The sequence below is a fragment of the Rhinolophus hipposideros genome (assembly GCF_964194185.1).
Source record: "Rhinolophus hipposideros genome assembly, contig: HAP1_SCAFFOLD_87, whole genome shotgun sequence".
Lineage (NCBI taxonomy): Eukaryota > Metazoa > Chordata > Mammalia > Chiroptera > Rhinolophidae > Rhinolophus > Rhinolophus hipposideros.
In genome coordinates this window covers 304863-317306 of record NW_027669145.1, presented here as the reverse complement: position 1 = coordinate 317306, position 12444 = coordinate 304863, and positions in this window count along the sequence as shown.

Sequence of the window (12444 nt, the reverse complement as noted above, 5' to 3'; positions counted from 1 at the left end):
GGGGAGCTGCTCAGGACAACCTTTCATTTGTTCATCAGGTATTGCTGAGCAGCTGCTTTTGGTCAGGCACTTTGCGTGGCTCTGGGCCCAGAAAAGTAAATGAGAGACATGGTCTCCTCAAGGAGCTAAAATTCTAGAAAGTATAACCAATAATAGTCAAGTGAACAAGAAATGAATAACATTGTAGGGAATAAAAAAATGCTGTGAAGGAAATGAGCAGGATGAAGTGACATGGATCCAATGCTACGTTGGTCAGAGAAGGTTAAATGTAAGCTCACTGAGATCTGAAGGAAGTCACATAAAGACTGAAGGTGGGCGGGGTCGGGTGGCATCCTGGGCATTGCTGGACAGGGACGCCATCGGACCTGCTTTTGTACCTTCCAGAAGGCGCCTGACATGAGGATGTCAAGTTTGGTGTAATCAATGCATTGATGGGATTTAAAGACAAGGGAATGACAAGATCATCTGGTGAGAGACTCAGAAGGTGGAAGCTGGACAGAGCTCTGAGGACTCCAGCCATCAGAGGTCAATAGGAGGAGTGCCAGCAAGGACGCTGAGTAGGAGGGGTCACTGAGAGTCGCAGGAGGAGAACCAGGAGAGATGAGCGTCCCAAAAGCCCGGCTAGTGCGACTGTCTAGGATCCAGATCTGGTGTCTGCATCTATGCCTTACCATTCCCTGGGTTTCAGCTACATCACTCCAGTTTCTGCCTACATGGTCACTTGACCATCTTCCCTGTGTATGTGCAAGTGTGTCCCCAAATCTCCCTCTCCTTATACGGATGCTAGTCATCAGATTTAGGGCCTACCCTTATTCAGTGTGACCTCCTCTTAACTTGATTACATCAGCGAAGACCCTATTTCCAAATAAGGTCATAAGGGGTTAATGTTTCAACATATTTGGGTGAAGGGACACAATTCAGCCCACCACAGAGGGAATATTAGTTTTCTATTACACAGTTTCTGTGCATTAGGAGTTCAGGCATAGGTAAGATCAGGGTGTCATCAGGCTGAAATCTGGGGCGGTGGTTCTCATCTAAAGATCCTCTTCCAAGTTCACTGGTTGTTGGCATAATTGAATTCCTTGTGGTTGTAGGGCTGAGGTCCCAGTGTTTTTTCTGTCTGTTGGCCAGGGGTCAGCTAAGTCTTCAATGTCAGCAGGAACACATTACTCCGATGCTTCACCTTGTAAAGGCTTGCCTGGTTAAGGCAGGCCCTTCCAGGATTCTGTTTTGATTAGCTGAAAGTCAACTGGTTAGTAATCTAGTCATGGGAATAACATCTTATCATACTTCCAAGTTCCACCCATATGCAAGGGGTGGGAGTCATCTTAGAATTCTGCCTACTACAGAAGAAGCTTCTTTTAACCCCAGGAAGATTTGTAATTAAAACATACGTTAAATCTTTCGGAGTTTTGTGTTTTGACTTTTTTTTTTTACATTAAAAAGTCTGTGCATATTTGGTATTTATGTACTTGCAATGTTTTAAGAAAATTTGTCTAATTGGACCAACATGTCAGCCTTATAATTCCCATTTAAAATCATAATTGTAAATGTATTTCAGTTGACACAGTCTAGTATCTTCAATTTTAGGAGAATATAAGAATGAGCCCTTTTCATAGTTACTGTACCATGTCTGCATTTTTTATACGATTGAGCTTTTCTGAGTTGAAGCGATGCCATTTTTGACTTCTTCCATCTGCTCAGAGAAATCTATAATCTTCACTGAGGTTGTAGCTAACTTCTTCAGCCTTGATTAGATTCTTAATTTTTAAAGCTTTTTTTATCCTAATATCTGCTATCTATTTCCTGACCCTAGTCCAGGAGAGTGGGACCTGGTGGGGCGTGCTCAAGGAAAATTTTCTTTCTTTTTTTTTAAACTTTTATTTATTTTAAGTGTGTTTTTCCAGGACCCATCAGCTCCAAGTCAAGTAGTTGTTTCAATCCAGTTGTGGACGGCACAGTTCACAGTGGCCCATGCAGGGATCGAGCCGGCAACTTTGCCGTCAAGCACACCATGCTCTAACCAACTGAGCCAACCGGCAGCCCCAAGGAAGGCTTTCTTAAGGAAATGATGTTTCATCTGAGACTGGATAGATGAGTCAATGTGGGCCAGGCAGAAGTGGGGAAGAGCATTTTGCTGAATGACTCACTCATTCTGAGTTCCAGCTCTGGGGCAGCAGCTCAAAAGGCGCCAGGGACACACAGGGAGGAAGCAAATCATCTGGCTGCAGAGCGAGAGCCAGAGGGGCAGCCTCCCCACAGCAGAAGCGCTGGCAGAAACCGTGGATTCCCTGCTGAGCCCTTCCGTCACCCACTGTCCAGACTCAGGCAGGTGCGACATCTGAGCTTCCAGCAACCTTGATCCTTATGATTTTAGAAGCGAGTAAGGCACATGTTACCCGTTTTTCAGATGAGGACACTCAAAGAAGTGAAGTAACTATTAAATGGTGGAGAGAGGATCTGAGCCCAAGTCTTGAGACTGCTGGCTGTCTTTCCTGCTTAGTTGCCAAACTCCTACAGATCATTTTTATCAAAAAGCTTGTCTTTTTACAAAAAGCATCTATTGCATGAAACAGTATGCAAAAAAATTACTCTATTGTTGCAAATTACTGAGTAGATGCTATCTGTGACAAATGAGGGAAAGTAAAAGAGGAACCCATTCAAATGTCAGAGATCTGGCCCTACAAGAACTGGGAAAGAAAACAGAGGTTTCCCCCCGACCCCCAAAAAAACTCATGAATTTTATTTTTTCTTGACCTAAAATCTGTCAGTCAGATCTCAAAGCTTTCTCTCAACTCCTTGGCTTCCAATGGACCATTTTTGTGATGTTGGGCAGACAGTCAACTGCCAAAACACCTGGGAAAGAGTTTTCAGCCTCAGGTGCTGGGGGAAATGCAACGGAGCAACTGATCTGAAACTTAGTCAAAGAGACACTAAAAGTAGGAAAACCACACCTCAAAACCATCTTGGAGTCTGGGGGCTGTACCCTCCCCAAACTGAATATATGACAGTCATAATGGGGGGCAGGGCAGAGGAAGTCCACTTGGGATCCTATGGAAGAAGTCTAGCTACACTGAAGCAGCCATGTGCATGGAGTGGGAGGTGTGCAGGGGGGAAAGAGGCTCACGGAGCCTCAGCCCTTTCAGTCTTCCCAGGTGTTGAGATGCCCCAGCTTTAGCTGCCATCTGACTGCCGAAGAAATTCAGTCAAGAACTGCCAAGCAGAGCCCCACTAACTCCCAGATTCATGAGCAAAATAATTGTTACTGTTTTTGTCAAAAGTTCAGAAATAACAGAAGTGAAACCAACAAATTACCTAACTAGTGATTAGTAAAAGGTTATTGGGTTCACACCAAAAGACGGTTTGCAATGTAAGAACATTTCAAACCCAAACATGGAATATTGTTATAAATCTCACAGCTTATAGAGTGAGAAAGCAGTGACTGTTTGTTCTTCACAGGGATTGGTTATTATATTAGAATGTTCTTAAATGACAGAGGAATTGGTCAGCGGTTACCACATGTCAACCTTGGGAAACAGTTCAAGTTTTGCTTCTGATTTCCAGAGGCATAAGCAAGAAATGAACCAGGTCACGTTAGACTTGCAAAATCAGCTAAATTAAGCTTTGCTGATATGACTAAACTAATTTTGTCTGCTCAGGGAATTTTAAAGGCTGGTCTCTGTTTGCTTTTATTTTAACAATTTTAAGCCAAAAATTGTGTGGTTGGGAGGGGGGTTGTTAAACAGCAATAGATAATTGGACAACTGTTAATGTCTCCCATATCTCCAACACACACACACACACACACACACACACACACACACTTGATAATTAAGAAGAATTTATTGACTGATTTCAATGAGAGAGCCACTGTTCTATGCTCTGTAGCTATAAAGCTGGGGCAGAGGTGGGGGTGAGAATCTCAATATATGATTTCTCTCTATGAAGCTTACAGACTAGAAAGAAAACAAATCGAAAGAAACAAAACAAAATCCCATGGGTGCAAGGTTGTAAGCGCAACAATCAAAGCCTGCAAAGGTTATTATAAACACTCAGGGATGGGGCACCCAACCCAATCTGAAGAATGGCTGGAGAAGGTTTCAACTGAGCTGAGCCTCAAAGAAGAAAAGGATAGAGGCCAGGAAAGGAGGAAGGGAATGGGAGTGGGCAGACAGCATGAGAAGGATAGCAAGGAGAGACATACGCGCAATGTGGACAGGGACAGCACTGCAAGGTGGCTGGAAATGACACTGGTGAGATAGACATGAATGTGGAAGCTGGTAGGAGATGTGGATAGAATCTCCCAATGTCATTTCAGCAAGGGACCAGCATGGCCAGATGTCAGTTTGGAGCAGACCTCTTTGGCATCTGGCTATGGAATGGCTGAGGCAAAAGAAAGTTGGAGCAAGACGCACAGGTTCAGAAAGCATCAATGAGGGCTGGGGCCAGTGAGCATGGGAGCTGGCTTTTATCATCTCACAGAAGACAATTGAGTTTTCAGGAATTTGGGGGAGAGACTGTGAAACCTTTGATAGCTTGAAATCATCCACAGTAGGAATGTTTGCTCTACAGAAATTACTAATTGCTGTAAAGCAAGGCTTCCCTCCAGAGCAGGTGGCTAACCATTTAGCAGCACCTCACTGATGGAAGTACAGATGCTAATAGATTCCAGAAACACTGAAGAAGGAACGAGGGGCAAGACTAGATGATTAATTCACTATGGGGAAAGAGTCAGCGGTGCCTCCAAATTTCTAATGTATACAAATGGGTGAATGTCAATGACGTGAGTTGCAATGGAGAATAGCGAGGAGAAGACAGTTTGGCCAAGATAATGAAATTGGGGGTTGTAACATGTTGATTTTGAGATGCCAGCAAGCAATTGATTGCAGATGTCTGAAGCTTGGAGGAGGGTATGTGCAAGGCCATGAGGGTGAGTGAGATTTTCCAGGGTGGGGAAGGAGAGCATAGAAGCATTAAGCATTGAAGGGTGCTGAGGGGGAGTATCAGGAACACAAAGATTTCAGCTATGAGGGAGCTCTCAGACAGGGCATTCGGAGCAGTGGGGAAAGCACAGAGCATGTGATTACAGGTGTCAGATGCAGCAGAGAGGGTCAATAAAATAATTCAATGGTAAGTATCTGTAAGTGATGCATCCCATTTCACCATCTTGAGGTAAAAAAAGTGGCATTTCTTTAGTATTCAAACACCCAACTCTCTAATTATCAACCACCCATCCTAACATTCTTAGGGTTTCTGTCTCATATAGAGTCAGACATGCTTACACGGTGTAGACATCTGTCCCAGAAAATGAATATATTACATTCTATTACCGTGTTTCCCGGAAAACAAGACCTAGCCGGACAATCAGCTCTAATGCGTCTTTTGGAGCAAAAATTAATATAAGACCCGGTCTTATTTTACTATACTATAAGACCAGGTCTTACCTAACATAATATAATATAAGACTGGATCTTATATTAATTTTTACTCCAAAAGACGCATTATCACTGATTGACCAGCTAGGTCTTATTTTCGGGGAAACACGGTAGTTCTGTTTCTCTGAAGAACCCTGATTAATACAAACAAAAAGCCTAACCTGAAATTAAGTTAATTTGGTGACTACTAAAATAGGACACCAAATACAATGAACCAAAAGGAATTCACATTTTTTTTTCAGAGCTAGAGGGAAGCTAAGAGTTCACCTGTCCTGGCCTCTTTACCTCCCTGATAGAGAGGTAAGTCCCAGGGTACTTTGCCCCTTCCTGAGTCTCAGGCTGTGCCCAGGTAGCCTGACACTCAGGCCTGTGTCCCCCACTCCACCAGGGACTTCTGAAAAGAGAGATGTCTCATTGTGGAAAAAATAAATGAGATGGAAAACAGACAAATCACATGTGTGTCAACACTGACAGGTGAATTATTTAATCAGAAGCAAGAACCTATGCAGAAAATGAAGTACTGAGACTATTTCTCACTCCTGAAGCATACATAGAAGATAATGACAATACTTTTCAGACCATGACAAAGAATTGTGATATCATGATTATTTTTCCAAATCACTGGCTCTGGCTAATTAAGACTTTAACAGAAAATTTTGCTCCAAGAACTCTTAACAGTTTTACAGCAAAACAGGGAATCAAAGATTTAATGTTCACTCCATGCTCTGCCTTGATTTGATAGCAAAGATGGCAGGCACTAAGACAGTTTCTCTGTATACGCAATGGGAAAGGAGTAGGAAGTCATTAATAAGTAATATTATGACTATGGTATTCTTATTTAATATTCACAGAGGACCAACAATCCCCTAAAGGATAAACACCCAACTCCTTCCCAGTGAGTTTATTGTTTCACGATTTAGGGACGTAGGATGAAGGAGAGGAACAAGGACCACACACACCCACACACACACACACACACACACACTCTCACACACTCACTCTGGCTTTTCATAAAACAGTGCCATTTTCCCTGAGATTCAAGATACTTGGCTGAGTCTGTTGCAAATTGGCGGCAGTTGAAAGTCTCCTCCCAGAGCCTCTTTCTGATGGAAGCCTCGACTACACACCTTACTCCTCATACTGTACAGGCACATGCTGCATATCAGTAAAAGGAAAGCACCCTGTTAAAGATTATACACGTCGTAGTCTGAGTCCCTCTTTCCAATTCATTCAGGTGTATATCTAGAAGTGGGATTGCTGCGTCATATGGTAATTCTGTTGAACTTTTTGAGGAACCCATCCTCAGAATATTTGGAGTCAATGGTGAACTGAATCTAAAGCTCAAAGGAAGCCCAGACCAGCTCAGCTACTGAGTAGGTGTTGGCCCAACAGGAGAAGGGACATATCCTTTCTGGGAAAATATGATTATTTACTTCAGGCTCTAATGTTCTTTTTGGTGTTTTTGCAACTCGACTGAAGTATAATTTGCATGCCACAAAATGCATCCATTATAACTGTAAACTCAGTGATTTTAATTACACTAATAGTTGTGCAATCATTACAATCCAGTTTTAGAATATTTTCATCACCCCCAAAATTCCCTCGAGCTTGTTTGCAGTCAAAGCTGCTCCCAGCACCAGGCAAGCCCAGGTGTGCTTTCTGTCTCTCTGTTTCCCTTTTCCAGACATTTCATATATATATAATCATGGTCTCGGTAGATCTTTTGGATCTGGTGTCCCAAGTATGAATATTAGTTTACTAGCTCAGATGTACATAAAAATATTACATATCTTTACTCTCCACTCAGCCCGTGCCAGTAGGAATGTAGGGAGACCCACTGTCAGGCATCAGTGCGGCCTGGAGTGGAGGCTCTCCTTCTCTAGGGTCGTGCAAAAATCTAGAAGGGCCTTCGGTACCATTGGAATCAGGACCACTTATTCTTCAGCCCATTAATCTTACTGCTGATACCCTCATTAACCAACACATGGGTTCTTCAAGGAGAAGGCAGGTTGCTCTATTATTTCCAGTGACAAGTGTGGACTCCAGAATCTGCCAAAACTGTGGGGCCAGGTTCCCTAGGTCTAATAGATGCACCACACAGCAGTGTGACACCAAGAGCTTGCCTGGTGCTGCAGGGGCGCAGGAGACCACCAATCCCCACCCCTTCCACTCTAGAGCAGTCATTCTTCTCTCCAACTGCTGTAAAAGCCCCCTACCCCGTCCAGTCTATGTCCCCTGTCCGCACCAGGACACCTGGGATATATACAGTGTTTAGTGAGATTGAGCTCTCTCAAAAGATTAAAGGATCCTGCAAATGCCCTTGAAGTAGGAAACACAGGGATCAGCTGCCTTCTTCAAATAGAAGGAGCTAGGGGCTGGGGAGGAGCACAGAGGTCATCTACATAAACAAACGAATATCTCCCTAAATACCCTACCGTAAAACCACATCAGTGAACAGCTAACAGCAAGTTACAGTTTCAGTTTTCAGTTTTCTTAGGGGCACTTAGAGTCCATCTACTCCTGGAAGTGTGAAAGAGGAAGGAGGTACCCCCTGGGCTATTCAGGCTGAGAAACAAAGCTGGCTCTAACACTAGCAATTTAACAGTACAATTAACACTATGCACCAGGCATTGTTCTGAGCATTTTTCATGCATTCTTCCTTCAACCCTCACCAGGACATCAGGCAGTAGGTGCTGTAGATTTCCAGCCTTTGCAGCAAGCTCTGATTCAGAATTCAGAAGTGTTTGGATTTTAGCAAGGTAACAAATGCCTGTAATTTATATAACATAACTCCCCAAGAGGATCTGAAGCAGTTCTCATACAAACTAGTTAATGTGCCTTCAGGGAAACAAATAATCACAAGTGGTCTAAAGACTATAAAAGGCTTTATTTACATCATTTAGGTCAGGTTTTGTCTTTAAGTGAATTAAGAAAGGGTTTGATTCTAGGAACTTTTTGTTATTGGGGATCTGTAGTACAGCCCCCATTTTACAGACAGTGAATGAGGCACAGCACGGGCGGGTAATTTGTCCAAGGTCACACAGCTGCGTAATAAGAAGTGGTGGACATGCTCAGTGCCTCAGAGGCCCTTCCTGCTGGGAGCAAGTGGGTGGAGAGAAACCACCCTGGACCACTTTCTGTACCAGAAAGTCATCCCCAACCTTCCCACTCTGTAGCGTGGGCAGCATTGCGAATGACCTTCCTCCACTCCCATCCCCCTATCCCCTACCCCCGCCCCAGCTTCTCTGATACTCAGTTCATCTTACCTTACTATGGTTTAAAATAGAAGGAAGCCCAGTGGAGTGTGACTCACCCCAGGCAGCCCTACCAGGCCCAGGAGGGGCGCTCTGGAATAGAGTCTGGGGGCAGTTACTAACGCGCTAGCTGCCCCTGCTCTGCTCCCGGGGGGTTAACCTCAGGGTGGTGTGAAGAGCCAGGCAAGAGGAGCCAGCCCGGAGCAGGCGGTCTAGATAGCGAAGCAGAATCCTGCGGAATCTTTCCGAGAAGCCAGGAAAGGGCGCATAGGCCTCTTGCCACTTGTATTAGGATTCCCCCGCACCCCTGTGCTGGCGGCTCGTTTCCATCTCACCAGTGGGCAGCGTGGATGCTCATCCACACGCTGCTTATTCCCACTGATTTCAGCAGCGTCAGCTCCTTAATTCCAAAATCAAGGCTTCCAGGTATGACGTCCTTCTCGGTCTTCAGCACAAACCTGCTCCCAGACTCCCATCCAGACCACCTGCAACCCCACCCTAATTGCTGTTCTCCAGTCTTGCTCGAGGGTCCCCTTGCCTGCCAGGCGCTCGGACCGCACCACCTTGGCATAGACCTTGACCCTAGATCAGATGACTTCTGCGTCAGGTATGTGCATTCCTCCTCACCGTGCTTAGACTGCAACCAAGCGCGGTTCTCTCTCCTTCCTCGTCTTGTTTCCTTCCTTTTAATTCTGACAAATCCGGAAGCATCTTCCCTCCTCTGGTCCAGTATAGCAAGACTCCTGCTTCCCAGGTACAATCCAGGTCAATGCAGTAATCCCCCTGCCTGGGGCAGCCGAAACATCCAGGAACAAAACCAGGTGTTTTATTCCCTGGTAAGAAAGGCCGGAAAAGCATCCTGCAGGCTTTTGGTTTATAATGAAAGGTCTATTTTAAGCGTAAAATCAGGTGGAAAGCCATGGTGCTCAGTTACCTATATCCAGATGTAAGGCTTTTAATAGAGCTCCCGCCTAGTTCCAAGGATGCGTGGGACCATCCTCCTCTTTCCGCGGGGTGCAGCGACCCCCTGTGGATATGGCTTTATAGAGGGACCCCGCGGGGAAGACCGACTCCGCACACATGGTTTAATTAGTAATTTATTTTGATTATCGCCGTTCGTCACAGTTATCACACTGACACCTTGGCGCAACCCTCATTATCCCGGTCGGTGCCTTGAGCCAGCGGAGTCGGCGCAGGAGAGAGGAACAGCAGGATATTTGCAGCGGGGCCCTCGGAGGGGCGGGGCCCTCGGAGGGGCGGGGCCCTCGGAGGGGCGGGGCCCTCGGAGGGGCGGGGCCCTCGGAGGGGCGGGGCCCTCGGAGGGGCGGGGCCCGTCGAGGGCGGGAAGGCCCGCACTGCGGTCCGCTGAGCGTCGCTGGCGGGGGTTGCAAGGCCGCCAGGCAGCCCGAGGCTCCCGAGTCCCCGCCGCCGCCCGCCCGCGGGTCCTCTGTCCGCGTCTGCATCCGGGTGCCCAGCCTCCCCGAGCGGGAACGAGGCCGAGGAAAAGGTGACCCGGGGAGAGGCGGGAGCGCGGGCGCGGGGTGACGCGGCGCCGGGACCGGTAGGGGTTGCGCGAGGCGGTGGCTCCTTCTCTGTCTTACCTGGAAGCTGTTCCCGCAGACCCCTTCCTGCCATCCTGAGACGGCAGGGGGAGTGGGTGGCGAGGGCTGGGGGGTCCCTCCTGGGGGTCCTGACCTGGTGGGAAAGGGGCGGAGGGCCCGTCCGTAAGCGCCCTGCCCGCGTCACCGGAGGTGACTTCCTCTGCGGGCCGCGAAGGGGGGGTCAGGTGATGCCCCCCCGCGGGTTGGGGCTCCCTGTGCAGCTAGTGCCGCATTATAAGGGAAGTGCTGAAGGGTCACCTTTGGAAGACGTAAGAAACTGAAAACTCCTCTCGCTTTAGGAAACGGCCCAGGAACGCTGAACAACAAGTGACTTCCCTCAGGTGGGGGGTACTGAACAGCCAGCCGAGAGGAATCTTCATAAACCGTGGTGTCTAGAACGTGTGTGTGAGTGTGTGTGTGGACATGTGTACATACACACTTATATACATGCATTTAGACAGAGAATGTGAACATTGGATGAGGCTGAGGAATTGCTTTTACTGTTGGAGATGTGTACGCTGGAATAAACATCGAGGAGAGGAAATGAAACCAGGTTCCTCTGCCTCCTCCACCAGGAAAACTTGTAGGGAAATGTATGCCACAGAGATATTTAAGGAAAACCAAAGCTGTAGGACCTAAGGTGGTGGTAGGACATGGAAAGCCTGAGATCTGCTTCAACAAGTGGCATTGTGAACAGGAAATCCCCCTTGCTCTTTGTCTGGGGGCGAGGCTAACCCTCAGGCCCTGCCCAGTCTGTAGTGGGCTGGGCGGTCCTGAGAGGAGGCCAGGGCCAGGGACCGCCCTGGAACCGACTACCCTGGAGAGAGAGGACAATGATTAGAGTCTGTGGGATGAATGATCCATTTTTCTACTGGGACAGTTTCAGTAGTTTTTTAGATATTGTGAACAGCATTATAAAAGTAGTGTCTTTTTGTAATTGACCTCAGATTGCATCTTATGCTATGGAATCCAAATAAACCCTCCAAAATCCAAAACAAACTTATTCTTGAAAGGAGGTGGTCACTGTATTTATTACCTTACCATGGAAGGCCCCCCTTAAAGTAGATCTCCGAGCCCTGCATTTTGTGAGCTTTATAGATACTTGAACCGTACGATGTGTTCTTTGGAATCTATGGAACAGTAAATACAAAGGAAAAGGAAAAAAGTAAACTTTGTTTTTGAAAATAACATCTATTTCATTCAGAAAAAAATATATTAAAAGTTTTCATTGTTTTCACTTTGATGTGCATGAGGATTGAATAACAGAATATATGTTAGGAATTGATGTCCAGATACCTTTGCATTAAGTTGGGTTGGTGCAAAAGTAATTGTCGTTTAAAAGGTTAAAAATAAATGCAAAAACCTCAATTACTTTTGCACCAATTTAATAGTAATATAAAAAACAGTACTGATTTTCAAGGTAAGTTTTAAATGTTGAATTTAAGAATCAGGAAGTGAATGTCGTAGAACTGTAGAAAAACTCATAATACTAGCATGTGGGTTTGTCACCTACACAGCAGAAAGTGTTTTACTTGTGTTAGACTTTAAAATACCTTGCTAAACTATATTCGCATTTCATTTCAACAAACATTTACTGAGGGCCTGCTGTGTGCCAGTATCTAGAAAGAATGAAATAGAGATCTTGGCCTAAGTTTGACAGGAAGATGGATGGGCATGGGGTGAACACTTTGCAGAAAAGGGCCAGGGAGGTGGAACACAGGTGGAACACACTATTGGGTACGCAGAGGAAAGAACGGGACATCTATTTGAGCTGCTCATTGAACTGTCCAGTGGCTGTTTGTCAGGGCAAAAGGGGGCCATTCATTTCAAGCACAGGGAAGAACACAGATACAAGGGCATAGAAGCAAGAGTGCAGGTAACTTTGAGCTCTGTAATGTCCTCTGGGTGTGAGTGGCAAGGCGACAGATGATATTGGTGGTTAAGTGACAGCCAGATCCTGAAAGGCCCTACTTGTCTCACTCAGGAAGGAGCTGGACCTCTGTCTTGTGTGGGAAGGGTTTTAAGCAGGCAGATGAGCTCATATTGGGAAAGAAACCAGTGGGAAGGAAAGATCTGAGAGTCAGACTGTGTAGGAGACTATGAATGCATTATGTTCAATACAAAATACATTCAGGAAGTATTTGTTGGACCCCC